The following is a 15,970-nucleotide window of genomic DNA, read 5'->3' as shown; positions in this document are numbered from 1 at the left end:
AAGTTAGAATATTTATTTCCCTATATTAACAATGCTAATGTCACGTAAAATAATCTCAAAATCAAATGATACACATACAGAAACATCACTGGCTGTCCAAATCTGCAAAAAAAAGTAATCTAATCAAAGCTTGAATCACTACACATTCTAAGGTTATGGTGCAAAGTAATAACAAGAACGATTGAGCAAACAATATCACATACTTTTAAATTCAGCAAAGAAAATAATTCTACTGTTACTCCCTACAGCAGACTTTCATTAGTGAGGGTCCTTATCTAACACCAGATTAGCATTAGCATGTTGGGCTTCATGCAAAACAATGTAGTCAACACAGATTTACAAAACCTCTAACTACGGCTCAAAATAGTGCGGTTGGTAACTAGAAAGGAAAAGCAAATAGGCATAACAGAACACATGCGTTACAGTATACCTCTCCTCAATTGGATCGGTAAGCTAAGATAGTCTTATTCATCAGGACATCAGTTTGGTCAGCAAGGCATCAGGATTCAGCATTAAACTTCAGGAAACGCAAAGTCTTTAAGCATTAAAATAAATCATGTTTCTTGTCAAGACGCTCAAGAAATTATGACGGTGGCAAAAGGCAAAAGCGCAATGGCAACTTCTTCTCAGTGCAGTCCAGCTAGGTTAGATAACCTAAAACTACTACCCAAGTCCCTATTGGTGAAGGGATTGCATGTTTACTTCATCCGATAAAACTAAAATCTCAAATCCATAATTTCTACTAGTACTTGGTTCGCATGTCGCTGATTGGCTTCTCTTGTAATGTCTTCATAGTCCAGCTCGTCAGGTAACAATATTGTTGCAGCTTATACTCCAGTCAGTGTCTCTATTGTTCTCCTCCTGAGAAAGTCAATCTTAAACACATTACACTTATAATGTTACATTTTACAAGAACAATATCTTCTAGCAAGTGGTTTTCATGAGACAGATGTTTAGCTACAAGCACATTTGGTCGGCACAGTGCAAAATTACAATTTTAATTCTCTAAGCAGACAATTTATTAATCGGTTCAGAAATACAGCTTGACATGAGGCCTTGCAACTAGGCCAAGACCTTCACTAAGTCAATGCCTACAATTAATAAAGCTAATACATAATGCATAACCCTCAATACAACATAAGCTCCATGTTTCATATTAATAAGCCATTAATAAGTACACTTCGTGAACATTGGCGGCCACTCACATGGACACATTTTCAAATGTGTGCATTATTTTTCTCTATATTAATACATTTTCTACGAAATCCATTACTCAGAATACATGAATATTCATTACTGTTTTTGTTAGTACACCTGCTTGAGCACTATCATTAGCCTAATAGTACCAATGGACTATTGTTGCTCGTCCTGATACATTGTGACTATAATTACGACCTGGACATAATTATGCCAACTCTTAAACTATTATTAACATTCTTGACATAAATGTGGCTGGCTCTGGCATAATGGTGTCCACCATTGACTTAATGAAGGTATTCCTAACACCACTCTCGTTATCTCTAGCATTATATTGGTTGTGGCATTTTGGTGCTCTATCCTGGTATACCGTTATCACTCTTGCCCTTGTTATATTGGTCACTTTAGCATAATAGTGCTAGTTTCGGGGAATTCCTGGTATATTGATGCCCACCCTTTACATATATGGCAGGAATTTATAACATGATTGTGGCTACTCCTGACAACATGGTGCACATAGTTAACCTACAATGGGCATTCTTGACACAATTCTGGCTATACATGTCATATTGGAGGCTCAAGCATCATGGTCCCCCCTTCAGTCACATGATAAGGGAATTCTTACCGATTGTGGCTATCACATAATGTTGTCTCTGGCATGATGGTGCACATCCTTCAGATAATTCTGAACAGTGGCGTAGCGCGGGGGTGCAGGGGGGGCCGGCCACACCGGGCGCAACATCGGGGGGGGCGCGCTCGCACTCGCAGCTCTCTGCCCCTGCCTGGCTCACTCACTCTCTCTCACTGCAGTGCTGGCTGTGCGATCCGAGCCCCGGGTGCTGACAACCCACGCTACGCCACTGATTCTGAATACCCATTAAAAAATTGTGGTAACATCCCTGCCCTTTGATGGACTTTCCTGTTGTTTGATGATATGAGGATACATGGGCATGGCACATATCATGCCAATACATAGGACCTCATTATGACTTCAGTGGTCCTTTTCACAGGACCGCCGAAGCCGCTGCAGGCAAAAGACCACCAGTAATGGAGGTCTTTTGCCCGCCATATTAGGAGTGTTCCCCTGGGCCAGTGGTCGATAACAGTGATTTCGCTCGCTGGCCCAGTGGAACACTCACCAGAACATTGACGCCAGCTCGTAATTGAGCCGGCGGCAATGTGTAGTGCGTTGGATGCAACAGCACCCGTCGTGCATTTCACTGCCAGTATTTCGGGCAGTGAAATGCTCAATGGGGCTGTGCATTGGGACCCCTGCACTGCCCATGCCAAGTGTACGGGCAGTGCAGAAGCCACCAGGGGCCCCCCAATGACCCCATTCTGCTAGCCTTCCCATTGTGGTGTTTACCGCCATGGAAGGCTAGCGGATGGGGACTCGTAATCCCCAGGGCGCTGCCCTAGTGGATTACAACCACCGGGACCGCCAGGATGCAGGCTGGCTGCCGCCTGGCGGTGTTGATGGTTTGACTGTGGCAGCTCCGGTCATAATGGGGTGATAAGACCGCCCTGTCTGCGGCGGTCCGAGTGCCATCGCGAAGCTGGCGGTCTTAAGACCGCCAACCTCGCAATGAGGCCCACAGTATTAGTAAATGTGGGCAATTGAGGAAAGAGACCGACTTGTATTCGGGGAGCACACATATTTAATAAACATGAAAGTGGATAGTTCAAAGCATGTTTTTAGTTGGAGAATTAAACGTATTTATCTAGAGCCAAAAGACAGAATAAAAAAGGACAGAAAAAAATGAGTATTTTCTGGCAATGTGAAACTGAGGTCTGTGGACAAAATTAAAGCATTTCTAGAATATATTCAAAGGTGATTTTTGTATGACAGCTCTTGGTAAGGGTGGGAGCATTTTGCTGATCTTGAATCTATTGTACCAGAAGGAACTTCCTGCTGTGTTAGTCACTGAATTACTACCATAGTGTGGTCTTAATATTCGGTATTAATAAACCACTGTATGATACTTACATGACTGCCCTATGAGGTCTAAGCTTGTAGGATAGCAATAGTTTGTCAAACTCTTTAGGTTTGCAAGACAATCAGCAGCAGTAAACATGATTTAAAAGACTGATACTAAAAGAAGAAGAAGAATGAATAATAGATAATGGTTTCAGAACGTTTCTTTAAGTATATGCTTGTTTTCAATATGGGTATTTATTTAAAACATTTACAAAATACTATGAGTATAGGCATCCTACTCTAAAGGAAGTTCTTTTTGTAAATATATAAATTCCTTCTAAAAAGAAGAGTTACTTTTGAACCTAGATGATGGCAGCATGCAACAGCTTTGCACACAAATGCAGGAGCTCAGGGGCTTGAGGGCTGGTATGTTAGCGAACAGCTTTCTTTTGTAATCCATTCTTCGGAACAACAGAAACAACAAATGAGAATTTTCTATGATGAATTTCCTAAACTACATTTACACAAAAACCAGCCAACAAACTTCTGTTGATTTGTATAATATTTGGTTTATGTTTTAGATTCATACTAAATATTGATACATCTCCTGAACAGTCCGTATTAAAATGTGAAAAGATCAGATCAATACTTGTGAGAAATATAAAGAAGAACTGAAATAGGAAAATAATGATAAGTGTTGGTAACCAATGCTTAATTTGTGAAAAGAATAAGTGGTAGAGAGCAAAGTCAAAGTGCCGAATACCAAGGCTACCTAGTCCTACTTTCAGCTCATGCCTCTTTAATCCACCACCAGACTGTCCCTCTCACTATAGCTCACTGTTGCTGGTTCCTGATTTCTCCCTTTGTCATGTTGTTTCTGTCTTTTTCATTGTTCTTCTTTTTCAGTTGTACCTCTGGGTCAAAGTCTGATGTGAAAAAGTAAGTGGCGATCCCTAAAAATGAGTGCCAGTGGACACACCGAAAAACTACCAGCTCAAATTAAGGACTGTTGGTAGAGATCTAAGGCAAACTGGTTTATAAACAAGATTAATGTTGGACATAAAACCGAATTATACCACAAGATTAAAAGTAATGGACATTTTTAAGGAGAAGATAAATTCATAAGGTTTTGAAACACTAGCTACTGAGTTCTGTCCCCTAGTAATAAAGATGTGAAAACTACTGGGAAAAATCCCAGAACATTTTATTTCTAGTTTAGGGGCATGGTTGGCCTAGTTTGATGGGAAGTGTAAGGTCAAACTAGTGTCCTTCATTAACAGGTGGCCGTCAGTTAGAGAAAAGAAGGCAGCTATTGACAGGTAATGTTTCAAACATTTCTGACCCTTTTAGCAGGGCAAGAATAGCTATTTGGCACACAGCACACAAAGCAGACAGAGCATTGGGCGCAACATTGTTGGTGGAAAAAAAGTGTAACACGTTAAGTAAGGCAGATGGACAATGTGTCTCTAAGTTAAGACATGCCAGGCAATAGGCAGGTCAGTATTTCTCTTCCACAGTTCTAAATTTTGTAATGTTCCTCCCAAGACAAAACTAAAGTAGGCAAAGGGGGCTTTCTTACTTTTCTTCTTAGATGGAGAAATTACAGCTAATTGTCCTCCCTATGGTTTTTCCTGCGAGGGGCACTGCATGGATTTCATATTTGCCCTTTTAATGAAGAGGCTACCTACCTTGCTTAGAACCTCATGTTCATTGCAGTGGTCTAACAAAACTTGATGGGTCCCCCACCCTGGACCCACTCAGACCAGGTCAAAGTACTGTGCTGAGGAGGCCCCCTGGCACATGAGCCCCCTCCCCCGCACCGCGGGACTGATGTTACGTCACTGCTTTATCAACATGAACAAAATGAAATGCATGCAATTACAGTACTATTCATTTACCTTGGCTGCCTCGAGTCCCTTACCACTGCAGTTTCAAAAGACTAGGACAAAAAACAATTTTATTTATTTTGCCATGGCTGACACTGTGAACTAACCTTGTGCTCTAAAGACAGCTGTCATTAGTTAAAATGACCAAGAATCCCTAAATTGGTTTAAAATTAATTTAATTCTACAAAGGCTAACTCTTACTTTAATCAGGTTCACTGACACTGAAAATATGACTAGCATTGGTTCACCTTAATATTATAATATCTGAATAGTGTTCAGAAGCTTGCACAGAGAGGTGGAATACCGTGCCTGCAACCCCACCATCTAAATACAATTTAAAAAGGATATATTTTACATATTAAATTAGTGAAAGCAAGCAGTATCAATTCAGCACAACATCTTAGTGAGCATAAAAGAAAACAATAAATGCAAGTTTTGTGAAAATGTTCTTCCAGCCAGTTCCCCAAACGGGTGTTGGCTTGAAGAAATGCGCACACATTTTTATTTGGCTGCTCGTAGGAATAGTTCCTATGCTGACAAAGCTTTCCTTTGTCCAGGTAAACTACAGATAGATATTGTGCGAGGGAATGAATAAAATATGAAGATTAACCCAAAGCAGTGGTGAGGGGCTCAATCACTTGATCTTTGTTAGCAATGCTAACGTTGCCCGCTGGGGCTGATTGCTCTTCTTGCGTCCATCCCTCAAACAGCACTTTAAAATGACTCACACTGCAAAATAGCAGGAAGAAGAGCATTTGCGTGGGAAGAAATGTAGAATTTATCTTCGCTAAGAACTTAGGGCCCTATTTTCAAAGGTACATAAACATGTTGATTTACTCACATGTATTTTTCAGTGGCGGTTCCTCCATGGGAGTGGAGGAGCGTCGCCCTCCTGCACTAATATGCAGAAAGCGTCAAAAATAAAATGGTAATACAAATATTTCATTATCATTTTATGTTTTACACTTTCTTTCAGCAAAGCGTGTGGGCAGGAAGGGGCAAGTGCCTCCCTGCTGCCAATGATTGGCAGTAGTGAGAAGTGGCCCCTTTTTTGAAGTGTGCATGATTGTTTGGCCGGCTACCTTGCTATGGCCAAACCAACATGAACATTTCTAACCTCTCCAACACGGCTGTCTTGGACAGCCATGTTGGAGAGAAGGCACAGGCATAGAGGGCCTTTTGGAGCGTGGAGCCGGCCCACTCCAGCCAATCAAGACACGTTTTTATTCTGTGTCTTGATTGGATGAGGGATTTGGCTGTGTGCTTTGCGAGCTCAGGACGTGCTGCAGAATGAGGGCGTGCTGCAGGACATTGAGTAAGGTAAGAGGTTTTTTTATGTTTATATTGGTGTGTATGTTATGTGATTATGTTATGTGCGTATGTTGTAGTGTTTTGTGCCCCTCCGATTTATTATGCTCCCAGCTACCATTGGTATTTTTACTGCTACACCTTTAATACTACTCACATTGAATTATAGGTTTACTAAACTTCAAAAAAAATATTTAAAATATTTCAATGTACAATATGAATGTTAAAACAGTTTTAATATTTATTTTAAGTGAGTGAGGTGATTTCTGCACACGTGGCCAAGAACTAAGCACAGAAAAGACAGGGGTGGCAGAGGCAGTGGTCCCTGCGCATAAGTTGATTAATATAATTGTGCAGTACTTAAGTAGTACTACTATAATAATAATAATGTACTACAAAATGCAGTTTGTGAATACGCCCCTTAACCTCTAGTGAGATGGCTTAACACCCTTGAATCTTAGTTATAGTCAATCTGCAGTACAAGAAAGCAGGTTGCACACCACTGATCTCTTACCTGGTTTTGCTTAAGAATTCCAGGCTGAACTGCTCTGAAGTTAAGCCTCACAGGGACTGCTTTGTCTTCATTACACAAACCACTAACCAAAAACTGTGCATACTTGCCCTTTTATCTTTGAGAAGTTACTGCTGCTTCAGAAGAACTGCCTTGGTGCTCTGTCTAATTATCCCTGGAGGAACTCAGAGCGCCTTGCTCAGTTGTTGAAGCAGCCGGAGCTCAGAAGTAGCAAAATCCAAGGAAACAAATAAGATAAACTGCTTTAGGGATCCAGCAAACCCCTACTCAGTCACTGGCTGTCCCAGAGGCACCACTCACAGCCTGAAGTCTCTTAACTTTCGACGAAGGTTGAGTAAGGACATGGGTATGCACCTACATCAGGCAGAACCCACCACTCTAGTCAGGGCAAGTAAGTTACACACCAAAGATAACCTGTACTCACGTCCTTGGTAGTTTGGTACAGAGCAATCAGGCTTCCCCAGAGGCAATGTGTATAGCGTTTGCGCAACACACTCACACCAGCGACACAATAAATACACAACAAAAGGGACTCCACACTTGAATATATATAAAAATATGCTTCTTATATTGCAAAGATATATCTTAGACCAGAAACAACATAAATCAGTAATTACTTGGCCTACTAGGCAGTTGTCAAGCCTCACAGTGCATACAGTAAAAAGTAGGTTCACAGAGTGCAAACATCAGAACAACATCAGTATTGTGCATTCTATGCGGCCATATGAAATAGTACCTGTTGCCCTGAACAGTATAAGGTATAACATCAACATATATTAATTTCTAGGACAGGTAGTGCAACATGTCATGGACAGAACACACCAAGTATAAGACTCGCAATGGAACATATGTCTTAGAGCATATGCACTCCTGTAAGAGGTAATACGGTAATCCAGTTATTCCTCTACAGGGCTTCCCTGCATGAGGTGAGATTTCCTGTGGCGATTGGGGCCTCCATCGAAGCTCTGACACTGGATGCAACAAATGATCAAGTGCACCCCAAGCAATGTTCCAAGGCACCACTCGAGGTGAGGAGAAGGGGAGGGGCAATGCACATGATAGAAATGATAGAAGAGTGCAGGGAGACCCTCTTTGGGCCGCTGCCTGCAGAATCCACAAAGGGTCTACCGCCTGTGAATATGCGTTGCGGCTGCTGCCGGCACCAACTCTCTGGAGCCGATCTAGATCAGAACAGGTCAGCAGGTACCTGCTCTCCCTCCTGGCACAGGATAGTGTGAGCAGGGCTTGGTTCCAGCATGGGAGGTCCCCAGACTACACTGATTGGCAATGGTACGGTGCCCAGAGTCTTAAAGCCAACAAAAACAGGATCAGAAAAATAGGGCAAAGGCAAAACATTTGGGAATAACTCTGAGGAAAGTGCCATTTCCAAACCGACCACATTGACCTGTTGTCCTGCCCTCCGAATAAACATTATGGATTTAATAGAAGCCAGTTGACTTCTATTTTAATGGGAGTTACCACAGTGTGAAATGTCTCTATAAAGTTTGTATTAAGTTTTTCCTTTTCTTTTTAGATGCAAATGAATGTACTTCTTATGAAAAATATTATTTAGATCTTAACCCCTTCGCTGCCAGGCCTTTTCCCCCTCCTGTGCCAGGCCTTTTTTTGGCTATTTGGGGCAGTTTGCGCTTAGGCCCTCATAACTTTTTGTCCACATAAGCTAGCCAAGCCAAATTTGCGTCCTTTTTTTCCAACATCCTAGGGATTCTAGAGGTACCCAGGCTTTGTGGGTTCCCCTGAAGGAGAGGAGGCCAAGAAATTAGCCAAAATACAGTGAAAAATTCGTTTTTTTTTTTTAATGGGAAAAAGTGGCTGCAGAAGAAGGCTTGTGGTTTTTTTTTTCCCTCAAAATGGCATCAACAAAGGGTTTGCGGTGCTAAAATCACCAGCTTCCCAGCTTTCAGGAACAGGCAGACTTGAATCAGAAAACCCAATTTTTCAACACAAATTTGGCATTTTACTGGGACATACCCCATTTTTACAATTTTTTGTGCTTTCAGCCTCCTTCCAGTCAGTGACAGAAATGGGCGTGAAACCAATGCTGGATCCCAGACACCTAAACATTTCTGAAAAGTAGACAAAATTCTGAATTCAGCAAGGGGTCATTTGTGTAGATCCTACAAAGGTTTCCTACAGAAAATAACAACTGAAAAAGAAAAATATTGAAATTGAGGTGAAAAAAAAACAGCAATTTTTCTCAACGTTTCACTCTGTAACTTTTTCCTGCAATGTCAGATTTTCGAAAGCAATATACCGTTACATCTGCTGGACTCCTCTGGTTGCGGGGGTATATAGGGCTTGTAGGTTCATCAAGAACCCTAGGTACCCAGAGCCAATAAATGAGCTGCACCCTGCAGTGCGTTTTCATTCTATACCGGGTATACAGCAATTCATTTGCTGAAATATAAAGAGTGAAAAATAGCTATCAAGAAAACTTTTGTATTTCCAAAATGGGCACAAGATAAGGTGTTGAGGAGCAGTGGTTATTTGCACATCTCTGAATTCCGGGGTGACCATACTAGCATGTGAATTACAGGGCATTTCTCAAATAGAAGTCTTTTTTACACACTCTCTTATATTTGGAAGGAAAAAATGTAGAGAAAGACAAGAGGCAATAACACTTGTTTTGCTAATCTATGTTCCCCCAAGTCTCCCGATAAAAATGATACCTCACTTGTGTGGGTAGGCCAAGCGCCCGTGACAGGAAACGCCCCAAAACGCAACGTGGACACATCACATTTTTTGAAAGAAAACAGAGGTGTTTTTCGCAAAGTGCCTACCTGTAGATTTTGGCCTCTAGCTCAGCCGGCACCTAGGGAAACCTACCAGACCTGTGCATTTTTTAAAACTAGAGACCTATGGGAATCCAAGATACCCCGACTTGTGGGGCTCTGACCAGGTTCTGTTACCCACAATCTTTTGCAAACCTCAAAATTTGGCTAAAAAAAACACATTTTCCTCAAATTTTGGTGACAGAAAGTTCTGGAATCAGAGAGGAGCCACAAATTTCCTTCTACCCAGCGTTCCCCCAAGTCTCCTGATAATAACGATACCTCACTTGTGTGGGTAAGCCTAGCGCCCGCGACAAGAAATGCCCCAAAACACGACGTGGACACATCACATTTTTTTAAAGAAAACAGAGGTGTTTTTGGCAAAGTGCCTACCTGTAGATTTTGGCCTTTAGCTCAGCCGGCACCTAGGGAAACCTACCAAACCTGTGCAGTTTTGAAAACTAGAGACCTAGGGGAATCCAAGATGGGGTGACTTGTGGGGCTCTGACCAGGTTCTGTTACCCAGAATCCTTTGCAAACCTCAAAATGTGGCTAAAAAAAAACACATTTTCCTCTGGTTTTGGTGACAGAAAGTTCTGGAATCAGAGAGGAGCCACAAATTTCCTTCCACCCAGCGTTCCCCTAAGTCTCTTGATAAAAATGGTACCTCACTTGTGTGGGTAGGCCTAGCACAACGTGGACACATCAAATTTTTTCACAGAAAACAGAGGTGTTTTTTGCAAAGTGCCTACCTGTGGATTTTGGCCTCTAGCTCAGCCGGCCCCAGGGGGGGCAGAAATGGCCTAAACTAAATTTGCCCCCCCTACCCCCCCGGAAGCGACCCTTGCCTACGGGGTCGCTCCCTCTGCGTGACATTGGCGCCAAAAAAGAAATCCCCGGTGCCTAGTGGTTTCTGCCCCCTGGGGGCAGATTGACCTAAAATCGGCCAATCTGCCCCCAAGGGGGGCAGAAATGGTCTAAATACAATTTGCCCCCCAGGGGAGCGACCCTTGCCTAATGGGTCGCTCCCCATCTGTTAAAAAACAAACAAACAAAAAACAAACACAACATTTTTTTTTGCCCTGGCGCCTAGAGGTTTCTGCCCCCCTGGGGGCAGATCGGCCTAATAACAATAGGTGTTTTTTGCAAAGTGCCTACCTGTGGATTTTGGCCTCTAGCTCAGCCGGCCCCAGGGGGGGCAGAAATGGCCTAAACTAAATTTGCCCCCCCAACCCCCCGGAAGCGACCCTTGCCTACGGGGTCGCTCCCTCTGCGTGACATTGGCGCCAAAAAATAAATCCCCGGTGCCTAGTTGTTTCTGCTCCCCTTGGGGGCAGATTGGCATAGCAAAAATCGCCCGATCTGCCCCCAAAGGAGGCAGAAATGGCCTAAATACAATTTTCCCCTCCAGGGGCGCGACTCTTGTCCAAGAGGTTGCTCCCCATCTGTAAAACAAAAAATCCCCAGTGCCTAGTGGTTTCTGCCCCCCTTGGGGGCAGATCGGCCTAATCAAAATAAGCTGATCTACCCTCCAGGGGGGCAGAAATAGCCGAAAATAATTCCCCCCCCAGGGGAGCAACCCTTGCCTAAGGGGTCGCTCCCTTTGCGTGAAATTCACAAAAACAAAAAAAAACTCCCTGGTGTCTAGTGGTTTCTGCCCCCCTTGGGGGCAGATTGGCCTCATCAAAATAGGCCAATCTGCCCCCCTTGGGGGCAGAAATGGCCTAAATATAATTTGCCCTCTAGGGGAGCGACCCTTGCCTAAGGGGTCGCTCCCCACCTAAAAAAAAAATCAAAACAAAACAAAAAGAAAAAAAAAAAGATCCCTGGTGCCCTAGAGGTTTCTGCCCCGAGGGGGGGCAGAAAAGGCCTTACTAAAAATGCCCCCCCACTGGGAGCGACCCTTGCCAAAGGGGTCGCTCCCTTATGCCAGTTTCAAAACAAAAAAAACATCCCTGGTGTCTAGTGGGCGTTTCAAAAGCCGGATTGCAAGCAATCCAGCTTTTGAAACGCTTGTAGAGACTTCAAAGGGAAGGAAATACATTTCCTTCCCTTTGAAGCCTCTCTGGGCCTCCCTGATCGGGGGAGGCCCTGTGACAAATCAGCGCGCGCTTGCGCGCTGTCACAGGGTGGGTGGGGGGGTCGGCGTGGAAAGGGAAGGGCTTTCCCTTCCATCCCTGCCTTTTGAGCACAGGGGGGGTGCGCTAGCGCTCCCCCCAGTTCCCGTGCCTTGGACGAGGTCACCTCGTCCAAGGCACACGGGAACCGGTGCCTTGGACGAGGTCACCTCGTCCAAGGCACCCTAGTGGTTAAGCATTTTGTTTATTGACTATTTTTAATATCAGTTTGTGCACCTCCCTACTCTCTTTGCACCTCTGGCTATTGAGTTTAACCTCCTGAATGAAATGCTGCTTGGAGTAGACCTTCCTAAGCCAAATCAGTCTGTAAAGCTCTTATAATATCTGGGGACCATACTCATCAGGGGCAGCAAAATTCTTATTTAGCCTCCCATCCATGAAAGAGAAACCACCAAGTCTGCGGTCCTTGTCTTAGGTGAGGGGCGTGGATTTTTCTTTAATCCTGCCCAACCAGAATCACAATTTCACAGTCAACTGGAGGTTGAGCTGCATATAGTCTGGGATCGCCAGACTAAGGAAACAGCTGATGAAGCATTGGAGCATGCAGAAGAATATCAAACGCTGGAATCTTTTTACCATGCTGGTCAGTTTTGGAAGCCACCATTCTCGTGGAGCAGTGGGTATGACTAGCTTTAAATTTATTCCTATCCAAGATGGAAATCTTCCCAATTTTTTATTTGTTGGAAGATCCCACGCCAAGATGGTCTCAACATCTTTTCTCGTGATGTCATTTCCTGCCTAGTCCATATACAAGGACACATTGGTCAGAGAAGGATAAGCCGCAATATATTAATTTCCCCTATTTTAATTAGCCTAACAAAAAATCCAAACAGCATCTGGTTGCTTGGTGCTGACAAGGCACACACATTTGAGGACATCCAGCAGGTACAGCAACGTGCCAGTCCCACACATTTCATTTGACACCTGACTGAGCCCTAGGGAAGTGGCTTGCGTGGGTGCCACAACATTTTCTTACCCAGGATTCCCCATACAGATCAACCATTGTTTACAAAATACCTTTCACACATTTCTGTGGCAGAAAGTTCTGGAATTTGTAGGTAACAGCAAAAGTCAAACTACCAAATGTTCCCACAATCCTACCAATAAAAACAGTACCTCACATGTGTGGGTGTGCCTATCATAATTGACAGAGACATGACAATTCTGTCACTGGGTGAAGTCAATATATTCTAATTGCGGCCGACATTTTGGCTGCTGCTGCCCACATCATAGGCCACCCACACATGTAGGGTTCAATTTTTAGCAAAAAAAAGTGCAATCATTGAATGGAAGGACTTTTGCCAAATGCCTGAAGTTTTGGGTGTGAAGTGTGAAGAATCTGAGTTTTTACCCATAGTTTTATATCAGCCTGAAGTTTCAGGTATTAAAATGTATAAGGGTTCATGCAAGCCAGTTACACCACTGTGGATTCCCCATCTCTCTACTTATCATAAATAGTTGGGGTCCAGCCAAATCTAGAGCCAACTACTGCAGACTCCCCAAGGAATCGCCACCAACAAGAGGATTCCCAGGTGCCTAGTGTTTGCACCCCTGCCCACAACCCATGGAAAGCCCACACGTCTGATAATTCTTCCCTCCTAACACCTAGTAGTACACACTTCTAGATCAAGCCTGGGCATAAAGATGTTCTGACAAACTTCTTGTTCAGCACCCCATCAAGCCAATCAGGGCAAGGGTTGTCTGGCACTAACTGGTAGAAAACTAGTGATGTATGTTTGCTAAGAAGCATGGTTGTGGAAGGTTTCCGTAAAGCCCAGAAGTAGTAGCAAACAACAGGCAGCATAAACCACTATTATATTTCCATTTACTTTCCAAATTTCCAAATGCACAGCACCCACTTTATTGCTTGTGGGCAGCCTGAACCCACAGGAGACCGCCTACATATTTGGAACCTACATTTTTCGGAGACAGATCGGAACAAATCTGGAGGTCAAGACTTAGTAGGGATATGTTCCTTTGTAAGAGAAACTGGAAAGAATGACCAAATATTGAGAAAAACAATGTCAAGAAAGTTGACACGTTATGTTCAGCGTGCTCTCCAAGCCAGCCAGGAAGGGCAAAGGAAGCCTGGCTTGCACCAAATGATTCAATTAATCATAAAGAATTATGAAATGTATAGTTTTTATACTTTCCATATAGTCCAAATTGTTTATTGATTTGAGAAACGCAATAAAATATTGAGTACATTTGTTGAAAAAGAAATCAAGATATCTTCTGAGTTTCTATTATATCTCTATGCTGTCATTTTTTTTATATATACAGTGTGTATGAGTGCACAAACAGGTAAAACTTCAACACAGATTTTTTTGGGAAAACCTCTAGGAGACAGTTTCACAAACGCCTTAGTAGTGAAAAGGTTAACTAAGACAGAAGTCACCTCTATTTAAGTATGTCTTCTCTCTATTTTTCACACCGTGCTTAACAGGCAAATAGAACTTGTCATAAATAAAGCAGGTTTGAAATGTTTTCTATGAAGGGAATTTTTACTTCATCCACAGGCAAAACAAATTGACTGAAATAACATTTCGGTAATCATCCATGTAGTGGCCGTCAGTACTTCCACGACGAAAATGCCACTAAATAGCCCATCAACACAATAGAAGCCGTTGTTGTCTTCACCCCAAACTGAAAGTACCGTTCAGATTGGTTCAAAAGACGGGTTTCAGCCGATTTACTGGAGTGCAGTATTTTCTTTGCAAGGGAAGAATCTTTATAAATCCCTCATGAATTTAAGTAAGACACACAAACAACCTATATCTATCACTGTTTTTCAATAATGACACCTTACAAATACACCCACAGTCTTTGACTTTACCTGTTAGGGGTCAAAACTCGATCTCCTTACTTGTAGGTACTATGGAAGTTGCTTTTTAAGTAAAAATTTTTGTATATTATTTGTAATGCTGGTTTAAAAATGAACATGGATGGAAGGGACACAGGAGTAAACCAGACCTCTTTACCTATAATAGTAATTGAACTATAACCCCAAACATCTAGTTTAAAACCAGGGACTGAGTATATAAACGTCTGGGTTCTGGTTGTATTCAGTGTACCTTATTTTCCAATTTTCAAAATTAATTACTTGAGTGGTGGTTCGGAAGGCATATTTCCTTTACAGAGTTAAAAAATTGACTATCCCTTCCTAGTTATTTACTTTGAACAAAGAAAAATCAGTTTCAATCTACCACAGGTATATTGAAAATAGAGCGCATTGAAAAAAAAAACCTTAAACGTTTCTGAGTAACGACTCTTAACGAGCAAGTTAGTTACCTCTGATAACACTCTTCCTGGTAGATACACTATCTAACCACAGATTTTTCACCATTAGAGTATTTAGAGGTGCCAGACTGGATCCTGAGATTTTTCCAGTAATGCGCCTTACGCCTTAGTTGGTGGTCCCGCATGACTCCACAGTGATTTCACACCGCCCAGGAAGTGATGGGGTGGAGCTACATATAGGCACCGTCCTTGCATGATGGCATCAGTTGTTTAATATTTCTTCTTCTGTACCCTCAGACAAGGAACACTACAAAGAAATTGCACAGTTCAAGGGGTCACTGCCAGGACCAATGAGGCGGGAGGTCAGTGAAACTTCTGCAATTAGATAGATGGAAACACTTAACTGCACACACTTGCACTCCCACGGGACCATGTGTGGCTGTGTTAGTCAATAAAAAGATAATTTGCTGTGCACAGGCAGCATTGGCTGAGAAGTGTCCCAGTGCGTGTCCCAGTGCGGGCCTGGCTGTCTCTGCCGTACAGGCACACATTTCATAACAGTGCACTATGAGAATATTTCATAGAGGACATTCAGGAATTAGGATTTAGGTAGCTGGTTTGAAATAGAGATGTGCATGGACGTCATTAAGGGGTCGCAGCTGCGACCCCTGGCACTGCATTTGCAACCCCTGGTCTCAGAGGTGGTAAAATCATTGCCAGAAGCACAGGAGAAGCTCATCCTAATGGATATCGGTTGGGACTGCATTCTACTTGCTTTTTGTCAATTCTTGTCACACATAGTGACTAATAACATGTTTCATTATTAGTGTAATCAAAATGGTGTACAATTAGCTGGAATATGACACTCCCTAGCAGTTGAGGTAAGTGATGAATTCTTTCAAATGTATGTTGTATGCATGCATGCAGTTGAGTGTGTGAGAGAGTGTGTGTACGTGTGA

General features: G+C 42.8%; 1 protein-coding gene across 2 annotated transcripts in view; it reads right to left on the bottom strand.

Moving 5' to 3' along the window:
• The window catches only part of GALK2 (galactokinase 2), an 849,252-nt gene that overhangs the window by 571,566 nt on the left and 261,716 nt on the right, over positions 1-15,970 (bottom strand). The gene's annotated exons all lie outside the window — the stretch shown is intronic.

Source organism: Pleurodeles waltl, chromosome 3_1 (genome assembly GCF_031143425.1).
Source record: "Pleurodeles waltl isolate 20211129_DDA chromosome 3_1, aPleWal1.hap1.20221129, whole genome shotgun sequence".
NCBI classification, from domain to species: Eukaryota; Metazoa; Chordata; class Amphibia; order Caudata; family Salamandridae; genus Pleurodeles; species Pleurodeles waltl.
This window is presented reverse-complemented; position numbering and strand designations above follow the sequence as displayed.